Consider the following 22999-nt stretch of genomic DNA (forward strand, 5'->3'; position numbering starts at 1 on the left):
GTGGGAGAGGGGTGCTGATTTGGGCTTCTTGCTTCTCCTGTAAATTCATTGGTTCAGTTGCATTGAGGAAGCATCTGGTTTTTGCACCTGAGGTTAAATCCAGAGGAAGAGATCTCAGACCTTCTCCCACATGTACCTACATTGCCATCCTGCTACTAGCAAAGGCATAGTGCTCAGCTGGAAGAACCGAAGATAAGAAATTAAAATGCCTTTAAATGTTGGCCAGACTCAGACAAGAGAAAAGGAAAGGATAGAACTGAAGCAGCCAGAAAATAAATTTGTTCAATGTAATCCAGGAGGGAATTGCAAAAGTCTATCTTCACAAATGTTATAAAAAGGGTCCCACATGATTATCTGTGACATGGAGCATGGAGGCCACCAGTCTGCAGCCTGGTCTAAATTCCAACATTTCCACGTTCGGAAACGGTTAATCTTGTAATCTGGACACACCTAAGAGGCAATTGCTCCCTTTAATTGGTTAAATGCTTCTTTAACCCTAGAGAAGATTAGCATTAAATAGAAATGAAGAAGCAAACCAAACTGTAGAATTAATAGTTTTATATTAACTTCAGGAATCAGTTTCCTAAGCATAAGGCCAATAGACAGCTGTTACTGCAAAGGTTATTTAAAGGGTTAAGAAATACGGCTGATTAGGAAATCTGATTAGTCTTGTGACTTCAGTTTGAAATGTTTAGTGGGTTTTTGACTTGTACTTTAAGCTGAAAAGCAAAAGAAACCTTGAAGAAATATTTATCCAGTGTTGAAATAGTTAAGAGAACAAAAAGACAACTATATTTATAAATTTAACTTATTGAATGTGTGAATTACCTAAGTGCATAGAAAGGTTTTGCTTGTTAAGTCGTGTCAGGCACTTAAAGCACTTAAGAAAATAAATATATTATGTATATAAATCCAGTTTAAAATGTTTAAAGAATTTAATTAAGTTCGTTAAATAGGACCAATGTTTGGGGGAATTCAATCTGTCCAAATTGAGTTAATCTAACATTCATCTGAGAGCAATTAAAGTTGAACTTGTTTTATTAGTACAACAAATTAAGATTCAAAAATAGACTTTGTGCTTTTCTTCCCAGAATTAAGGACACATAGTCCACAAAGTTGCCTTCATATCAGTATTTTCATCTGGAAATTTTCTTTAAATATCAAAGATAATTAGGTTACTTTTGGAAAATGTCAGAAAGGAAGAAACTTTGGCCTCTGAGTCACTTTGGATTCTAGTATCCAACTGTCATATCTTTTCTTTTATGTACTGTATACCAGCAAAATTAGTTATAATATTAATCTCTGAGGAGTAAATCTTATTCTCTCAATGACTAGCAAAATTAGTGGTATATTTCCAGGGTGAGAGTTGGGAATTATTCCTTGATAGATCCAATTAAAAAGTCTTCAGGAAACATGTGAGCCTCCTTTTACATAATTTGATAAATGTTAACCTAGCTACAGTGGGTTTATTTTAAATGGAGGCTATCTGTATAATGTAACTGTCTAAGTAAACTTGAGAAACAAAAAGCATTTAAATCCTTTTTACTGATAGCTTCCTTTTTTAGGAACATACTAATCCCAACCGCAGTGGTTCGTCAGGAATGGGGCATACGCTCACTGAACTAGTCATTCCTGACACAGGATTCAGGAAAGGGCAGTTTTGGGATACAAGCAATTTTGGAATGACTATTATTAAGGAACGAAAAAAAATGTTCTCCGGGTAGTCAGAATGAGTCAGACTCCAAAAGTATCACATGATTTATATAATGTGCCAGCCTTGGCTTGCTCAGGAGGTAAAGTCCTTGAGGACTTACATACTCATGTAAAAACTAATGCAAAAAAGTACAGAACATCACTGTTATTTAAAAGCAAGAATTTGAGATTATGGTGGGGGAAAGCCATTCAGTGATCAGGGCAGACTTACGTGGTATATACAGAAGGAATTCTACTCTGCATGTGCAGGCCCTTCAGTGGTGGTGCTGAGCATCTGTCATGCAGAGAGCATCTGCCTCAGGGACTACACAAGTTACAAAGTAATAAATAATAGAAATACATATGTTGGTGTCACATGGACATAGTTATTCCTGCCTAGGTGCCAACATTAGATTGAAAACCATTAAAATTTATTAGAACCAATACCCAAGGAAAAAAGTGAAAACCTTCTCAGAGAATTGGCTGTATAAATAGACTTTAACACCAGCCAGGCAGACTGCCCATACTCTCACATTTTCAAAGAACAGTTAATTCCAGTGCAATATAAATTGATCTAAAATATAAAAAAAATTACCAAATTATTTTATGAAGCTAGCATATCTGATAGCAAACTGTGACACAACTAGCACAAAAAGAGAAAAATACAAAAATAAGATTTCTTCCAGAGAGCCTTTTGGCATTACTTAGCCAAATTAAGTGTATTATGTGCCCTCTACTCAGAAATTAACTGCTGAGTATATATATCCTGGGGGTTCCTGAGGGAAATGTACATGGCAGGTCACTGGGACATGGTGGTGCTAGGGAGATAGAGTCCTGGGCATATATCACAGGGAGAGTGAATGAGTAAACTGTGTGGGCACACCTTGGAGTATTTTGCAGCAAGTAGAAGCAATAAGTTGGACCTGCTTATAGCAGCATGTATTGATCTAAAAACATGGTGCTTAGTGAAAAATGCAGAAAATAGAACAATACAATATGAAAAATTATTATCTTTCACTTAAATGAAAAATACATTACATAAAACAACAATATACGTTTTCCAAAAACACATTCAAATAGAAATACGCACATTAAGAGGGTTGTTTACTGGGGACAAAGACTGGGATATAGAATAAAGGAAATGCACAAATGCAGGGCCACATTCTGATTTCCATAGGCCCTTAGGGTCCTTTTGTATTTGTGGGCTCTTTTGTCCATAAAAAACCATTCAAAATCACATTTTACAACTGTGTTAGTATAAAGATGGATATATTAATATTACAAATAAAAAACATCTTCTTTGACCTAAACATAATTTTACATCTGATTTTAAAGCAATTAAAACATTTTTGTAGACCCCTAAAAGTACCATGAGCCCCAAAACACTGTATTTACTGTGCCCCATGTTAAATCAGCTCCAGATAAAGGAAAGGATGAAGTAGACAGGAACCTTGCATGAACCAGGAATAATCATGGCTACAAACTGATGACTGTGATTCATACAGTCCTCTGCATCTGAGATCCAAAAACCCTTCCAGGAAGAGCAGCGCCTTAGGTGTGCTGGAGAACTCTGGTGCCCTGGGTATTATAAGGCTTAAGGAAAAAAGGAAGTTTCCCACCAACAGTGCTCCATTTGGGAAATGCTGAGTTAAACAAAATTAAGAAGATTTTTGTTATCATATGATCAGTCAGAACCTTTACAATACACTATAATATAAATCGTAAATCTCCAAGGGAGTGAGCACAGGAATTGGTATATAGAATTTCCCAGTGATTGGGCAATAGAATCCTGTGGTGGAGAAGTCGGCGGTAGAGGCAATGAAAGCAGGAAATTCTCTAGGAAGCTTGGCCCAGGGTAGTAACTGTCCCTGATTCAGGCAGGTAAACTCACTCACTGGAGTCTCACCCTGACTAGGGTCTGTCCTGCTCACTCCAGCAGAGCTGGGCTCCCACTTGCTAGAGGGGGAAGATGTGGATCATTTAGCCTGCAGGTTGCAAGGACAGCCCTGGGAGCACTGTGGCCATGCTGAGCACAAGGGCAAGGCTGCAACGCAACTTGACTTATAACTTCTGAATATTGAGACATGTGATGCACAAGCTTTGATCCATGCTATTGCCATGGGCCCCTCAAATATTAGGTGCAGTCCTGAACTGATGTTCCTCTAAGAAGGATGATCCTATTGTGCCATGCCAAAATTGGCTTTGCATAATCAAAACCACAATCATTCAGACTCTCAAGACCCCTTTCCCAGGATGCCTAGGCAGGCCAGGTGTGGGTATCCACTACCTCACAAACTCAGAACAATCACAGGTCTGAGTCCTCCACCATAGAAGCTCCTCCCTGCTTTCAGGGGAATGCATGCACACACACATACACACACATATACACAGATACACAAGACACACAATACAGAGAAATACACACAGAGAGACACATATAGACACACAGACTCACACAGATATGTTTACACAGACACACATGGAGACACACATACATACACATATACATATACACATACATAAATACAAAGACATGCATGCACACACACATACCTGCACACAGACACACATGCAGACACAGCCAGGTTATAGTTATGAATCTAATCTTTGGGAAAATCCAAGGTCTTAGTTGAGTTATGACATTCTAGAGTTTGCATCAAGGAATCAGAATCTCCCTAAATATTCTTCCCTGAGGCACTGGGTTGATTATTCTCCATTTGCCCCCTCAAGTCCATTCCCTGCCCCTTTCAGCCATGTTCTGTGTCCCATTAGGCTGGCCCTTAGGGACTTCTGGATGGGGCTTCCCTGTCCAACCAGCCTGCAGGCTTTGGGAGGAATGTACTAGAGGAGATGAAGGGGGAGAGGATGCTCAATTATCAGCCCTGCCAAGGAGGAATCCTGGTGTGCTGCTATCACTGTGAAAGCATTTTTATATCCATACTCAGAAAAGTATTACACTGAGGAATAGTTCTTTATGTAACAAGCTGACTTCAGGGAAGACTGGACCCCTACTTCTACCCATTTATGAACCCTAATGAAAAGAGAATTATCCGATTGAGCTTAGAACAACTTAGCCTAAACTGGGTTCTTGGTATTCCACACATGGTTTTATTTGAGACTGAATAACCCAGTGTTTGAAATGTACCAGCAAAAGGCCATGATATGATCATCTTGTTGAGACCATAGAGCCAGACCATTCTCTTCTGTGTAGTCTCTCCAGTGGGAATGAACATCTGCAACCCCCAATCATTTATACAGTAGACTGATTATCAAAAGCAAACAGGCCAAAAACAGAAGTGGGGAAGAAACTCCCCTTTCTCTCCTTTCTCTCTAGGGATGGGGGAAAGTTGGCACTAACCCTGAAGCACTTAGAACCTTCCAGTAGGGACTGAGCTTCCCCAACCTGATTAAGAGAGACCTGGGGTTAAACAAGGAGCCCAAGTACTGTTAGGGACACTGAGTACTGGTCTGGTTTTCTCTGCTCTATTGTATACCCTTTCATTATCATCAACTCTTCAGCAAACTATCCTTAAAATAGAGACATAGGGAACAAAGAGATAGGAGTGTAAGCAGTGTCCCCTCACCTGTGCAGAGTGGTGGAAACAGCATCAGGGAGCGGAAGACCACCTCAGCCAATAGAGAAGAATCCCATGTGGCTCAGCCGCAGACACGGCCACAGAAAGAGGAACATATAGGGAGACACGGGACGTCCATCCTCAGGATGGCTTGGAAATCACTGAGGGTGCAGTGTAATCACCTATAAGAGCAATTTGAGTTACAGGTAGGGTAGATCAATTCAAATAAATGGAAGAGAGAGACATGTTGGTTATACCTAATCTTGAGATACTCATTCAATTTTAGGAATTCAACTTCAAAAACATCACTCTAAATCATATACAATGATCCTTCATCCAAAGCTCATATAGTACAATTCTGAAACAGGTGGGTAGTCACTTAAAAATTCTGTCCCTACATTTGAAAAATGAAACAATTTTATACTCCCAAAAGCCAACTTGACCTGAAGCTATAAAAAGGAAACAATTCTTTCGAAAGGCATCTATTTAAATCTCTCATGCTACTGAGATATTAAAATAATCAGATGCAATTGGATGCTGCTTGATTGATGATCTTTGCTCATAATACCCCTTTAAAAGTGCATTCAGGCCTGCTGCTAATACATAAATCACATAACCACACAGAAAACTGGGCAAGGAGTAATTATGTCAGCTACTAAAAGTGAGAAATAACAACCCATTAGAATTGGGAAGCAATTTTTATACAAAGTACAGCCTCAAAGTACAGGATCAGTGTGACATATTCAGGGTAGAGCTATCTATGCACAATGAGCAAAAAGCAGGTAAATCTGACCTCAAAATAAACGTTTCTGCCACATAAAACCAAAAAGGACTTAATGCTCAAATCCAGCCCTGAAATGGGACAGGGTCCTGGAACAACCACATGCACAGCACTAACCGGGTGTCCCCAGTGCGTCACCGAGCCTCTCTGGGATTCAGCCTCAACTGCAAAAGAGCAGGTGGACTAAGTCCTCTCTCAGTTCCTTTCTTTTTTTTTTTTTTTGCAACCTCTTTATAACATTTTTTTCCTTTTATTATCATTAATCTACAATTACATGAAGAACATTATGGTTACTAGACTCCCTGCTTTACCAAGTCCCTCCCCACATACCCCTTTTTCACAGTCACTGTCCATCAGCATAGTATGATGCTGTAAAATCACTACTTGTCTTCTCCGTGTTGCACATCCCTCCCTATGCATCCCCCCACATTATACATGCTAACCGTAAGGCCCCCTTTCTTTTTCCCTGCCCTTATCCCTCCCTTCCCACCCCTCCTGCCCACTTCCTTTCCCTTTGGTAATAGTTAGTCCATTTTTGGGTTCTGTGGTTCTGCTGCTTTTTTGTTCCTTCAGTTTTTCTTTGTTCTTGTACTCCATATATGAGTGAAATCATTTGATACATGTCATTCTCTGCCTGGCTTATTTCACTGAGCATAATACCCTCCAGCTCCATCCATGTTGTTGCAAATGGTAGGGTTTGTTTTCTTCTTATGGCTGAATAATATTCCATTGTGTATATGTACCACATCTTCTTTATCCATTCATCCATTGACAGACACTTAGGTTGCTTCCATTTCTTGGCTATTGTAAATAATGCTGCGATTAACATAGGGGTGCATCTGTCTTTTTCAAACGAGTGCTGAATTCTTAGGGTAAATTGCTAGAAGTGGAATTCCTGGGTCAAATGGTATTTCTATTTTGAGCATTTTGAGGAACCTCCATACTGATTTCACAATGGTTGAACCAATTTCCATTCCCACCAGCAGTGCAGGAGGGTACCCCTTTCTCTGCAACCTTGCCAACATTTGTTGTTGTTTGTCTTTTGAATGGTGGCAATCCTTACTGGTGTGAGGTGATATCTCATTGTGGTTTTAATTTGCATTTCTCTGATGACAAGCAATGTGGAGCATCTTTTCATGTGTCTGTTGGCCATCTGAATTTCTTCTTTGGAGAACTGTCTGTTCAGCACCTCTGCCCATTTTTTAATTGGATTGTTCACTTTTTTTTTGAGGTGCATAAGCTCTTTATATATTTTGGATGTCAACCCTTTATCGGATCTGTCATCTATGAATATATTCTCCCATACTGTAAGGGACCTTTTTGTTTTATTGATGGTGTCCTTTGCTGTGCAGAAGCTTTTTAGCTTGATATAGTCCCACTTGTTCATTTTTGCTTTTGTTTCACTTGCCCAGGGAGATATGTTCATGAAGAACTCACTCATGTTTATGTCCAAGAGATTTTTGCCTATGTTTTTTTCTAAGAGTTTTATGGTTTCATGACTTAACATTCAGGTCTTTGATCCATTTCGAATTTACTTTTGTGTATGGGGTTAGACAGTGATTCAGTTTCATTCTCTTACATGTAGCTGTCCAGTTTTGCCAGCACCATCTGTTGAAGAGACTGTCATTTCCCCATTGTATGTCCATGGCTCCTTTATCATATATTAATTGACCATATATGTTTGGGTTAATATCTGGGATCTCTATTCTGTTACACTGGTCTGTGGCTCTGTTCTTGTGCTATTACCACACTGTCTTGATTACTTTGTAGTAGAGCTTGAAGTTGGGAAGTGAGATACCTCCCACTTTATTCTTCCTTCTCAGGATTGCTTTGGCTATTCAGGGTCTTTGATGTTTCCATATGAATTTTTGAACTATTTGTTCTGGTTCGTTGAAGAATGTTGTTGGTAATTTGATAGGGATTGCATCAAATATGTATATTGCTTTGGGTAGGATGGCCATTTTGATTATATTAATTCTTCCTAGCCAAGAGCATGGGATGAGTTTCCATTTGTTTATGTCCTCTTTAATTTCTCTTAAGAGTGTCTTTGGGTTTTCAGGGTATAGGTCCTTCACTTCCTTGGTAAGGTTTATTCCTAGGTATTTTATTCTTTTTGATGCAATTGTGAATGGAATTGTTTTCCTTACTTCTCTTAATATTAGTTCATTGTTAGTGTATAGGAAAGCCACAGATTTATGTGTGTTAATTTTGTATCCTGCAACTTTGCTGTATTTGGTATCAGTCCTAGTAGTTTTGGAGTGGAGTCTTTAGGGTTTTTTATGTACAATATCATGTCATCTGCAAATAGTGACAGTTTGACTTCTTTTTTACCAATTTGGATTCCTTGTATTTCTTTGTTTTGTCTAATTGCCATGGCTAGGACCTCCAGTACTACATTGAATAACAGTGGGGAGAGTGGGCATCCCTGTCGTGTTCCCGATCTCAGAGGAAAATCTTTCAGCTTTTCACTGTTCAGTATGATGTTGGCTGTGGGTTTATCATATATGGCCTTTATTATGTTGAAGTACCTGCCCTCTATACCCATTTTGTTGAGAGTTTTTATCATGAATGGATGTTGAATTTTGTCGAATACTTTTTCAGCATCTATGGAGATGATCATGTGGTTTTTGTCCTTCTTTTTGTTTATGTGGTGGATGATGTTGATGGATTTTCAGTTGTTGTACCATCCTTGCATTCCTGGGATGAATCCCACTTGGTCATGGTGTATGATCTTTTTGATGTATTTTTTGAATTTGGTTTGCTAATATTTTGTTGAGTATTTCTGCATCTACATTCATCAGGGATATTGGTCTGTAATTTTCCTTTTTGGTGGGGTCTTTGCCTGGTTTTGGTATTAGGGTGATGTTGGCTTCATAGAATGAATTTGGGAGTATTCCCTCCTATTTTTTGGAAAACTTTAAGGAGAATGGGTATTATATCTTCTCTGTATGTCTGATAAAATTCTGAGGTAAATCCATCTGGCCTGGGGGTTTTGTTCATGGGTAGTTTTTTGATGACCACTTCAATTTCTTTGCTGGTAACTAGTTTGTTTAGATTTTGTGTTTCTTCCTTGGTCAGTCTTGGAAAGTTGTATTTTTCTAGGAAGTTGTCCATTTCTTCTAGGTTTTCCAGCTTGTTGGCATATAGGTTTTCATAGTAGTCTCTAATAATTCTTTGTATTTCTGTTGGGTCTATCATGATTTTTCCTTTCTCTTTTCTGATTCTGTTGATATGTGTTGATTCTCTTTTTTCTCTTAATAAGACTGGCTAGAGGCTTATCTATTTTGTTTATTTTCTCAAAGAACCAGCTCTTGTTTTCATTGATTTTTTTCTATTGTTTTATTCTTCTCAATTTTGTTTATTTCTTCTCTGATCTTTATTATGTCCCTCCCTCTGCTAACATTAGGCCTCATTTGTTCTTCTTTTCCAATTTTGATAATTGTAACGTTAGACTATTCATTTGGGTTTGTTCTTCCTTATTTAAATATGCCTGGATTGCTATATACTTTCCTCTTAAGACTGCTTTTGCTGCATCCCACAGAAGTTGGGGCTTTGTGTTGTTGTTGTCATTTATTTCCATGTATTGCTGGATCTCCATTTTAATTTGGTTGTTGATCCATTGACTATTTAGGAGTGTGTTCTTAAGCCTCCTTGTGTCTGTGAGCCTATTTGCTTTCTTTGTACAATTTATTTCTAGTTTTACACCTTCGTGGTCTGAAAAGTTGGTTGGTAGAATTTCAATCTTTTTGAATTTACTGAGGCTCTTTTTGTGGCCTAATATGTGGTCTATTCTGGAGAATGTTCCATGTGCACTTGAGAAGAATGTATAACCTGTTGCTTTTGGGTGTAGAGTTCTGTAGATGTCTATTAGGTCCATCTGTTCTAGTGTGTTGTTCAGTGCCTCTGTGTCCTTACTTATTTTCTGTCTGGTGGATCTGTCCTTTGGAGTGAATGTTGTATTGAAGTCTCCTAAAATGAATGCATTGCATTCTTCTTTTTTTGAGAGGGCATCTCTTATATTTATTGATCAAATAGGTGTTAAAAAATTCTGCATAGGGACTCAATGCACACTCATTAATCAACCCCAAGCCTAATTCTCAACAGTCTCCAATCTTCTGAAGCAGAACGAACAAGTTCTTACATGGTGAACAAGGTCTTACATAGTGAATAAGTTCTTACATGGTGAACAGTGCAAGGGCAGTCATATCACAGAAACTTTCCGTTTTGATCATGCATCATGAACTATAAACAATCAAGTCAGATATGATTATTCATTTGATTTTTATACTTGATTTATATGTGAATCCCACATTTCTCCCTTATTATTATTATTATTATTATTTTTAATAAAATGCTGAACTGGTAGGTAGATGGAAGATAAAGGTAGAAAACATAATTTAGTGCTTTAAGAGAGCAAATGTAAATGACCAGGTCTGTGCCTATTGACTAAGTATTACTCCAAGCTAGATAAGGGCAACAAAACATCCACAGATGCAGAAGATTTCTCTCAAAACAGGGGTGGTGAGGTTCTAAGCCTCACCTCTGTTGAGCCCCAATTTCTCACCTGATGGCCTCCCTGCGACTGTGCCTGTCTTAGGTTGTTCCTCCCTTGAGGAATCTTACCCATCTCTGGCTAACCAGTCATCTTCTGGGGCCATTCAGGGAAATGTAAAGTTGGTAAGTGAGAGAGAAGCAATATTCTTTGAAAAGGTTAGCTTTTTACTTCTTTGCAGATTTATGTCCTGTGACTTCTATGCCCAGCATTTATCTTGAGGTATCTTTACCACTTGGAAGAATTATGACACTCGGTAATTTTCGATATGAAGCACAAATTCTACTAATGGGTTGTAATTAGGAAGGAAGAAGAAAAGCTATAGAAGTAGCAGATGGAAGAAAACATGGGAATATGGATTATTTCTTTGATATATCTTCTTGTAGAGTAACATAAGCATGTATAGGTTTTAAACTAATTAAATTGCGTACACACATTAACATAATAGGAATATAAACTACATAACAAAAGCAGACCTACAATTACCAGCCATATCCAGTGAAGCCAAGAAAATCAGTTAGGTACCCTAGGCATTTCTGAAAACTTATCAATGATATGATGGATATTGTCTAACTGAATTTGAATATTTTGAGAAAAATCAGACAAGTTAAAACAACACATTCCTGGGAACTGTTCACATCCCATATGTTCTTTTAACAGTAGATAGTCTATAGTCGCACGATTTTGGAGCACTGCAACTTGCACTTCTCCTAATTCTTGGTTGAGTTCCGACAGTATAGATACAGTGAAATTTGTTGTTCTACTGTATGCACAGGCCAGCTTAGATATCTCCTTCTTCATTCCAATGGCAAGTCCAGGAACCAGTGGGATGACTGCAGCTACAACTGCAGCAGCGCCAGGATCTTTGTTGAAGTTTTTGGATGATCATCTTCTGGGATAATTCTTCCAGAGGATGTTGTTAGAAGTTCTTCTTCATATCATATCTTAATTCATTTTCTAGGTAGCCAAATTAGGCTTTGATCCTCTGTATAAACACAAACAAACCCTTTGCCCACACTTTGATATGACCTTTATACCATTGTGAAGAACCTATTGGAGATCACCACACAGGAACTGCTTTTTTTTTTTTTTTAAGAGAAAGGAATATTATCAGAAAAATGTACTTCCATAGCTGATCATCTGACACTCTTTAAAAGATCAAAATTAAGGATATGTAAGGCATGCATTAATTGTTGATTTGCAGTTAGTTTTATCCTATAAGGGAGTAATCCCCCTTTTCTTTCTCTTTTTTTTTGTTATCATTAATCTACAATTACATGAAGAATATTATGTTTACTAGGCTCTCCCCTATACCAAGTACCCCCCACAAACCCCATTACAGTCACTGTTCATCAGCATAGCAAAATGTTGTAGAATCACTACTTGTCTTCTCTGTGTTGCACAACCCTCCCCTTTCTCCCACCCCCCACATTATGCATGCTAATCATAATACTGCCTTTATTCTTCCCTCCCCTGATCCCTCCCTACTCACCCATCCTCCCCAGTCCCTTTTCCTTTGGTACCTGTTAGTCCATTCTTGGGTTCTGTGATTCTGCTGCTGTTTTGTTCCTTCAGTTTTTCCTTTGTTCTTATACTCCACAGATGAGTGAAATCATTTGATACTTGTCTTTCTCTGCCTGGCTTATTTCACTGAGCCTAATACCCTCTAGCTCCATCCATGTTGTTGCAAATGATAGGATTTGTTTTCTTCTTATGGCTGAATAATATTCCATTGTGTATATGGACCACATCCTCTTTATCCATTCATCTACTGATGGACACTTAGGTTGCTTCCAATTCTTGGCTATTGTAAATAGTGCTGTGATAAACATAGGCGTGCATCTGTCTTTCTCAAACTTGATTGCTGCATTCTTAGGGTAAATTCCTAGGAGTGGAATTCCTGGGTCAAATGGTAAGTCTATTTTGAGCATTTTGAGGAACCTCCATACTGCTTTCCACAATGGTTGAACTAATTTACATTCCCACCAGCAGTGTAGGAGGGTTCCCCTTTCTCCACAACTTCACCAACATTTGTTGTTGTTTGTCTTTTGGATGGTAGCCATCCTTACTGGTATGAAGTAATATCTCATTGTGGTTTTAATTTGCATGTCTCTGATAATTAGCGATGTGGAGCATCTTTTCATGTGTCTGTTAGCCATCTGAATTTCTTTTTTGGAGAACTGTTCAGTTCCTCTGCCCATTTTTTAAGTGGATTATTTTTTGTTTGTTGAGGTGGGTGAGCTCTTTATATATTTTGGATGTCAAACCTTTATCGGAACTGTCATTTATAAATATATTCTCCTATACTTTAGGGTTCCTTTTTGTTCTATTGATGGTGTCTTTTGCTGTACAGAAGCTTTTCAGCTTAATATAGTCCCACTTGTTCATTTTTGCTTTTGTTTTCCTTGCCCGGGGAGATATGTTCAAGAAGAGGTCACTCATGTTTATGTCTAAGAGATTTTTGCCTATGTTTTTTTCTAAGAGTTTTATGGTTTCATGACTTACATTCAGGTTCTTTGATCCATTTTGAATTTACTTTTGTGTATGGGGTTAGTGAATGCATTGCATTCTATTTCCTCCTTTAGTTCTGTTTGTATTTGTTTCACATATGCTGGTGCTCCTGTGTTGGGTGCATATATATTTATAATGGTTATATCCTCTTGTTGGACTGAGCCCTTTATCATTATGTAATGTCCTTCTTTATCTCTTGTGACTTTCTTTGTTTTGAAGTCTATTGTATCTGATACTAGTACTTCAACACCTGCTTTTTTCTCCCTATTGTTTGCATGAAATATCTTTTTCCATCCCTTGATTTTTAGTCTGTGCATGTCCTTGGGTTTGAGGTGAGTCTCTTGTAAGCAGCATATAGATGGGTCTTGTTTTTTATATCCATTCAGTGACTCTATGTCTTTTGATTGGTACATTCAGTTCATTTATATTTAGGTATGTACTTATTGCCATTTCAGGCTTTAGATTCATGGTTACCAAAGGTTCCAGGTTACTTTCCCTACTATCTAAGAGTCTAACTTAACTCACTTAGTATGCTGTTACAAACACAATCTAAAGGTTCTTTTCTATTTCTCCTCCTTTTTCTTCCTCCTTCATTCTTTATGTATTAGCTGTCAAATTTTGTACTTTTTGTCTATACCTTGATTGACTTTGGGGATAGTCAATTTAATTTTGCATTTGCCTCACAATCAGCTGCTCCACCCTCCCTACCGTGTTTTTACTACCTCTGGTGACAGCTCTCCAACCCTAGGAACACTTCCATCTATAGAAGTCCCTCCAAAATAGACTGTAGAGATGGTTTGTAGGAGGTAAACTCTCTCAGCTTTTGCTTATCTGGAAATTGTTTAATCCCTCCTTCAAATTTAAATGATAATCTTGCCGGATAAAGTCATCTTGGTTCCAGGCCCTTCTGCTTCATGGCATTAAATACATCATGCCCCTCCCTTCTGGCCAGTAAGGTTTCTTCTGAGAAGTCTGATGTTAGCCTGATGGACTTTCCTTTGTATGTGATCTTATTTCTGTCTCTGGCTGCTTTTAACAGTCTGTCCTTATCCTTAATCTTTCCCATTTTAATTACTATGTGTCTTGATGTTGTCTTCCTTGGGTCCTTTGTGTTGGGAGATCTGTGGATCTCCATGGCCTGAGAGACTATCTCCTTCCCCAGATTGGGAAGTTTTCAGCAACTACCTCCTCAAAGACACTTTCTATCCCTTTCTCTCTCTTCTTCTTCTGGTATCCCTATAATGTGAATATTGGTCCACTTGGATTGGTCACACAGTTCGCTCAATATTCTTTCACTTTTAGAGATCCTTTTTTCTCTCGGTGCCTCAGCTTCTTTGTATTCTTCTCTAGTTTCTATTTCATTTATTGTCTCCTCCACCGTATCCAACCTGCTTTTAATACCCTCCATCATGCTCTTCAAAGATTGGATCTCTGACCTGAATTCATTTCTGAGTTCTTGGATGTCTTTCCATACCTCCATTAGAATATTGATGATTTTTATTTTGAACTCCCTTTCAGGAAGAGTCAGGAGGTCCATATCATTTGAATCTTTCTTGGGAGTTGTATTAATAATTTTACTCTGGACAAGGTTCCTTTGGCATTTCATATTTGTATATGGTGCCCTCTAGTGTCCAGAAGCTCTATTCTGGAGCTGCTCAGCCCCTGAAGCAATGTTGGGGGTCACAGGGGAGCAGTACTGGTGCCTAGAGGGAAGAAAGAGCTGTTCCCTACCTCCTGGCTGCTGTGCCTCTCTCCACTGCCTGAGCCAGTGGGCCGAGCACACACGTATGTTTTTGTCCCAGAGCAGCTGGATATGGATCCCTGCTTTCTACAAGCAGCCAGAATCCCAGTCTCCCCAGGAACTCTGCCTGTATTAACTTTCCAACCAGTAGTCATGTGAGTCTCATGAAGACACCATGAAATGTAGGTTTGTCCTCCCAGAGCAGATCTCTGGAACTAGGTATTCAGCAGTCCCAGGCCTTCCACTCCCTCCCTGCTCTATTTCTCTTCCTCCCACTGGTGAGCTGGGGTGGGGGAAGGGCTCGGGTCCTGCGGAGCCACAGCTCTGGTACGTTACCCCATTCCGTGAGGTCTGTTCTTTTCCAGGTGTGTGCAGTCTGGCGTCATCCTGTTTTCTGGTGCTCTCTCAGGATTAGTTGCGTCAATTAAATTTTCTAATTGTATCCAGTTTTAGGAGGAAGCCTCTGCCCCTCCTCTCACACCACCATCTTTAATCTCAGTTCCTTTCTAACTCTGAATTTCTCTTTACAATTGATGCAGAATTCATTCAATACTTGGAAGCCAAAGAAACCCACTTGTTGTAGGCTCTGACTTAAACAAAGCTTGTGATCAGCAGCTCTGATACCTGGTGTCCATCAGAGTCTGCCAGACATAGTCCTGGAAATTCTGATCCTGTGACTCTGAAGTGGGCATCAGGTGGTAGCATATTTGATAAATTTCTGGGATGATTCTAACAATATGCTCTGAAATTTAAGATCTACTTGTTCTGCTAAGTCATCAGGCATGATGACCAGTTATTGAAAGGACTGCAAACAGAAGCAACATTTTCTGACAACTTGCTCTTTGCCAACACTGAACATATTATCTCATTTAATCTTCATAACAATCTTTGGTTCGAAAAGGAAGGGCATCTTTCCTTAGGAGAAGCAATCAGTTCCTGTAAAAAGTAAGGCAATAAAGAATCCTAGATAATTCCTACAAATTAATTTCCCCTATTGACTCTTGCCCAGGTAAAGAAATAATTAAGCTAACTGTATACATTTCTTTGTATATTTGATTTCTTCTTTTGAAGTAGGGCAATAAATATGAGGAGAAGTAAATTTCATAAATTCATCACTGCTGCATAAATACCAGCTTTATAAATAAGCTAATTGAGAGAGGAAAAAAAGTCAACAAGAATTAGGACCCTCCTTGGAGACTTGTCAAGCCATCATTTAATTGTACATTTCATTTTTGTGTGTGCCAACCAACATTCCAGATACATTTACTCAGCTCCAATAGAAAATTAAGAGCTCATACTTTGCACATAAATTCTCTTTAATGATGTTTGTGTTTCTTCCCTTAGATGTGCCAAATGCAGGGGAAGACTAATAAAAAGTTTTAAATTTCAGGTTGCTAGGACACATTATCCATTTATTCTGAAGGCCAGATCTCCATTGCTCATGCTGGGAGAAATTATGTTACTAAAACCTTCAGAAATACAGTCAGCTCTCAAAATGCTTTCCCCAGAATATGTATTCAAATAGCACTTCTTTAGAAAGGCTCCATTTTCTTTATTCTTAGTAGCTTGGGATGGTGTGCTGACAGTCCTATGAGTTAGCATTTGGTGAGATATTTACACCCCACCAGTAGTTCAAGCACCAGAGAGGAGAAATTTACAGGTATTTTGAAACTTCCAAGTGAAAATAGAATTTGACCCTTGGAAGGATGGGGGAAGTGAATGGAATTTTTCCCAATGTTTATTTTTGTATCATTTCAGATCTAAAGCTACTTCATCCAAGACATAAAAATTGGATTATGATTAGTTTACTCAACCTAATTATCATGTGTGATGTCTTATATTTTGGAGTATAATTTATTCAAATATTTTCAAATATGTTACCTGAGAGTTCTTTGCAATGTTCAAAATCATTCCTACAGGAGGAGCTATCTTTTGCCAAATGGAGAGAAATCCAGCATCTCTAGACTTTGCTAAAAGCAGGCTGAAGTCTGCAGAGCAGGAGAGGAAAGAAGCATTTTAGAATATTTAGTATATGCAGGCACACTATCACATAGGTGATCTCAGATTATCTCAGAATCCTTGAGAGGTGGGATTACTGGCCCATTTTACAGATGAAAAAGATGGGGCTTAGGGAAGTCCAGGGGTCACTCAGCTAGTGAGTGATGGAACAGGGATGGCACTCAGGTGGACTCCACAGGCCATGCTCGCTCACTTTCACCATTCGGATGACTGTGGGAGCCGTCAGCCAACAGGGGGCCTACAGAGGGAAGCATCTGGGGTACTGAAATGCCATTATCCTTTCCTTTCCTCTACTGCCTTGATATGATAGCACCTGTGACAAAGCTTGTGGCAAAGGGGGGCAAAAAAAAAAGAAGCAGGTTCTAAAGTCCACCCAGTAGAAGACAGAATCATGGATGCTGCCAATTCTGAACAATTTCTCCAGGAAAGAATCAAGCGATGGAAAAGCTGGGATTTTCCATAGAGGCTTCATAGACATTGAAAGGAGCAAAAGCAAGACTACCATAACTTCTGAGGTGCTTTTTCCAAAAAACATTTGAAATGTCTCATCAAAAGATATTCGAAGAAGGATAATTGACATGATGGGTTGTGCATAGTCGCTAATAGCAAAGAGAGTTAACCAGCTACATCACCTCCAGATTAACCAAGATGAAGAAGAGGAGGAAGGCAGGATTAAAATTCATTTACCTGGAATATTTTGTATGAGTTCCCAAATAAAACTTGGGACCAAAAAAATAATAATAATGCCATCAACCAATCACCATGCAAAGCGAGTGATCCAGGGAGGGTAATGACCCAGGCAGAGCCAAATGGAGAGCCTTCCTGAGTCTGACATGGATAACCGGAAAAAGAAGTTCCGAGTTGGGAGGCTGTGACATTTGTGTTGCCAGTAGCCATGTTCCCTACCGTGACCTTGTGGGGAAGGTGTAAAACGAAGTCGGAGGTAAGAAATAGAGGGGGTGGGGAAGAGTTCGGGTGGCGCCCACTGCCAGAATGGGCACCAGGGGTGGCAGCCCCATCTCCAGTCTGTGAGCCACCCTGGAAACAGCCTCAGCTGTAGAAACCAGCATATCCTCTTCTGCTCTCAAGGTGCAATGGCTTTCTGTCCTCTGAAATCGACAGAGGTTTGATTAACACACTTGGTTACTTTTCCTAGGAACTGAGAACTCCCTTGGTGTTCAGCCTTGTCTCTGGTATTTCTTTGGCCTAGTTTAGTTCACAATTCCTCCATTTAACTCCTTGAAGTTGAACTATATTGCCACACATATATCCATCTCCTGAAGCCTGCAGAAATAAGTCACCCTGAAGAAACAACAGCTCCATTATTTTAATGAAAACATTTAGGGATACTGATTAAGCACACACAAGATGGTGATGCCATGCACACGCCAGGCACAGTGATGATTTACTGTGTCTCTGCAGAGGTGGCTAAATACCAGATATGGGATGACAAATGAGGGGCCTTTGTGGGGCCAGCTGCTTTCATTTCAGATTGGAATCCATCCTCGTGAAATGTCAGCCTTATTATCTGCTTTCACTCTTAGGATGGCACATTTTGTATTTGCCTTTACAGAATGTGTGCTGACTATTGGCTTTGCTTATGCGTTTACACCAGAGTTTCCCAGCAGCAGCACTATTGACCTTTTAGGCTGGATATCCTTTATGCTGGCAGCTGTCCTGTGCATGTATCATGGTGAGCTGGCTCCCACCCACTAGATGCCAGTAGTGCCTCCCACCATTGTGACAATCAAAAATGTGTTCAGCAACCTAAGACAGGCACAGTCGCAGGGGGGCCATCAGGTGATAAATTGGGGATCAACAGAGGTGAGGCTTAGAACCTCACCCCCCCTGTTTTGAGAGAAATCTTCTGCATCCGTGGCGGTTTAATGCCCTTGTCTAGCTTGGATTAACACATAGTCTACAGGCACACACCTGATCATCTACAATTGCTCTCTTACAACACTAAACTATGTTTTCTACCTTTATCTTGCATCTACCTACCACTTCAGCATTTTATTAAAAATAAAAATAATAATAATAATAAAGGGAGAAATGTGGGATCCACATATAAATCAAGTATAAAAATCGAACGAATATTCATATTTGACCTGATTGTTCATAATTCATAATGCGTGATCAAAACCAAAAGTTTCTGTGATGAATGCCCTTGTACTGTTCACCATGTAAGAACTTATTCACTATGTAAGAATTCGTTCACCATGTGAGAACTTGTTCATCTTGCTTCAGAAGATTGGAAACTGACGAGAATTAGGCTTGAGATGGATTAATGATTGTGCATTCAGCATTGACCCCCCTATACAGAATTTTATTGTTGTTAACAACCATTTGATCAATAAATATGAGAGATGCCCTCTCAAAAATAAATAAATAAATAAATAAATAAATAAATAAATAAATAAAACTGCTATGAAAAAAAAAAAAGAACATATGGGATCTGAACAGTTCCCAGGAATGTGTTGTTGTAATTTGTCTGATTTTTCTCAAACTATTCAAATTCAGACAATATCCATCATATTATTGATAAGTTTTCACAAATGCCTAGGGTACCTAACTGGTTTTCTTGGTTTCACTGGATATGGCTGGTAATTGTAGGTCTGCTTTTGTTATGTATCTGTATTCCTATTCTGTTAATGTGTGTACGCAACTTAATTAGTAGTTTGTTAAAACCTATACATGCTTATGTTACTCTTCAAAAAGTTATGTCAAAGAAATAATCAACCTTCCCATGTTTTCTTCCGTCTGCTACTTCTATAGCTTTTCTTCTTCCTTCCTAATTACAACCCTTTAGTAGAATTCGTGCCTCATATATAAAATTACTGAGCATCATAATTCTTCCAAGTGGTAAAGATATCTCAAGATAAATGCTGGGCATAGAAGCCACAGGATATAAATCTGCAAAGAAGTAAAAAGCTAACCTTTTCAAAGAATATTGCTTCTCTCTCACTTACCAACTTTACATTTCCCTGTATGGCTCCAGAAGATGACTGGTTAGCCAGAGACGGGTAAGATTCCTCAAGGGAGGAACAACCTAAGACAGGCACAGTTCCAGGGGGGCCATCAGGTGAGAAATTGGGGCTCAACAGAGGTGAGGCTTAGAACCTCACCCCCCCCTGTTTTGAGAGAAATCTTCTGCATCCGTGGATGTTTTGTTGCCCTTGTCTAGCTTGGAGTAATACTTAGTCTATAGGCACAGACCTGATCATCTACATTTGCCCTCTTACACCACTAAATTATGTTTTCTACCTTTATCTTGCATCTACCTACCACTTAAGCATTTTATTAAAAAGAAATAAGGGAGAAATGTGGGATTCACATATAAATCAAGTATAAAAATCAAACGAATAATCATATCTGACCTGATTATTTATAGTTCATGGTGTGTGATTAAAACCAAAAGTTTCTGTGATATGACTGCCCTTGCACTGTTCACCATGTAAGAACTTATTCACTATGTAAGAACTTGTTCACCATGTAAAGACTTGTTCGTTATGCTTCAGAAGATTGGGGACTGTTGAGAATTAGGCTTGGGGTTGATTAATGATTGTGCATTGAGTCCCCTATACAGAATTTTATTGTTGTTAACAACCATTTGATCAATAAATATGAGAGATGCCCTCTCAAAAAAAAAAATGTGTTCAGTACTGCCAAGAGTCCCTACAGACAAAACTGCCTCCAGTTGAGAACCACTGGTTTAGACAGATCACCAAGTTCAGACATTTGGTCTTTAGAAGGTACTTTCATCTTCCATCATGTCCTTAAAACATGCTAGTTCACCATCTATATATATTTAGACTTCCAAATAATGGAGACGATTTCTCCAGCAACTGCTGGATTGGAGCCATTGTCTCAGGTAAGCTTCTGTAATGCATAGATACACACCAACACACCAACACACGCACCAGCATCTCTGAGCCATCACTCCCACAAGTCCTCTGACTGGACTAATCCGTATTTTCTAATTGCCTCAGTCACAATAACTAGCCTAAAACAAGGGCTTCAATCAAAGTCTGCTTCCAGTGTCCAGTTCTTTCTAGACCTGACCCTGCGCCCCTGTATTTCTTCCTGCACAGCCTGGCATTGAAGCCAGCTCTCAACATGAGCTCATTCTCTATTAAGCTTGCCAGGTTTAGCAAATAAAAATTCAGGACACCCAATCCAGTTTGAATTTCACATGAGTCATGAACAATCATTTACTCTATGTCCCAAATATAGCTAAAGATCCTACCATGCATGAGACAGCACCAGCAACTAAGAATTATACAGTCTATATGTTACATGAGACATATATGGATTTTATCTGGCAACCCTGTATCTCTCTCCTCTCTGCCTTGAACCTCCTGAATTGTGTCATTTTCACTAGAGTCTTTTCCCACCTAACTGCTTAGAACAGTGAAGACATTCCTTTGTCCAGAGCTGCCCTGGTGCACAGGGTGCTTGTCAGATTCTGGGTTACCAGTGTTTCACCCAGAGTCCAGCCAGTAACCCAGAAACCCATTTGGGTTTTTAACATAGGGAATTGGTTATATAGATTATGGAAGAGGCTTGAAAAACAATCAGGAAACAATGAAGTGATAAGCAAAAGCGTAAAGTGTCTTCCCCTCCTTAAGCTGAAGGGACAAAAGGAGGAGGCGGAGCTACTGGATCCCAGGGCTCGGGGCCACCTGGCAGAACCTGGAACTTGGAAGCAGACCGTCCAATGGAAGCAGGAGACAAGACAAATGCCATCCCAGTTTCCTACCAGCTCTTCCCACCTGCCAAACCCAGCCAGAAACCAGCCATCAAGGAACCTGGGCCCGCACTAGCAGAAAGCAGCCTCAGTTTCTGACCTGATCCACACAAACCCTTCTCCTCGTGTCGGGGCTGAGCTGTCTTTTCTAGCTCCATGGAGCCCAGGAGAGGTGGGCTCTTCCTGTCTTTGAGGTCTAGGTGAAGTCTTGATAGCCACTCGCTCATTCACCCATGCCTACTCCAAATGTAGTAGAGAGACATTTTGAACTTTTTAAAAATCCTGATTATGTGCACTCTGTCACCAACTGAGTTTCCCTGTCATGAGTCACACTTTAGCTGTTCTAAGTCCTATTCTTCCCAGTTCTGCTCTTCCTGTATGCTCATTCTTAGAGCTGTTCACAGAGGCTCTCATTCTCCACTTGGAGGCACGTGGCAGCTTTGCACACCTCACCTCCTTTGAGGTCAAGTGTGACCATATGACTTGTGTTGGCCAAGGAAATGTAAGTAGAGGAAATATCTGTTTTAAAATAAGCAATAAGCTTTATGAGCAGGCACATAATCATCACTTTTTTGTTTTCAGTCTTAAGGACTATGAAAATACTTTTCAAGGTGAAACACAGTCCCTCTATTAGTTTCCTATTGCTTCTGTAACAAATTACTACAGACTAAGTGATTTAATACAAACGTGTCATCTGATAATTTTGGAGGTCACAGTCCAATATGAGTCTCACTGGGCTGAAGTCAGGATGTCAACAGGGCTCTTTCCTTATAGAGGCTTTTGGGAAGAATCCACTTCTTTGCCTTCTTTAGTGTCTAGAGGCCGCCTGCATTCTTTGGCCATGGACCTCCTTCACATCACTCCAACCTCTTCCTTGCATGGTCACATCTCCTGCTACAACTTTGACTGTTTGCCTCCCCCTTATAATAATCCTTCTGATTACACTGGGCCTGCCTGGATAATCCAAGATGATCATTCTCTCTCAGAATCCCTAATTACATCAGCAAAGACCCTTTTGCCATACATGGTAGCATATTCACAGGTTCTGGGGGTTAAGGTATAGATATCTTTGGGGGCCATTATTCTGCCTACCATAGTCTTTGAGAGATTTCAGTGAGCAGAGTCCCATCTGCCAAGCAGTATTAGAGATGCAGTATGAGTAGAAAGTAAACTTTTATAGCATTTAGCCACCAAGAGGTGGGGGGGTCTGTTACTGGTCCACACTTTAGCCCAGATTTATACCCTGAATCTTTTCTCTCTCCTGTCAGTATTTTGTAAAATTTAAAAATAACTTAAAATATTAAATGTGACTATTTTCTCCATAAAGTACACTTTTAAAATAATACACCATAAGCAATCTATGAGCAAACCAAGACTTTTT

General features: G+C 39.4%; 1 pseudogene; it reads left to right on the forward strand.

Moving 5' to 3' along the window:
- Window positions 1-17174: 17174 nt before the first annotated feature.
- On the forward strand, window positions 17175-21717 carry LOC108393244 (large ribosomal subunit protein eL22-like; annotated as a pseudogene).
- The last annotated feature ends 1282 nt before the right edge of the window (window positions 21718-22999 follow it).

The sequence above is a fragment of the Manis javanica genome, chromosome 5 (assembly GCF_040802235.1).
Source record: "Manis javanica isolate MJ-LG chromosome 5, MJ_LKY, whole genome shotgun sequence".
NCBI classification, from domain to species: domain Eukaryota; kingdom Metazoa; phylum Chordata; class Mammalia; order Pholidota; family Manidae; genus Manis; species Manis javanica.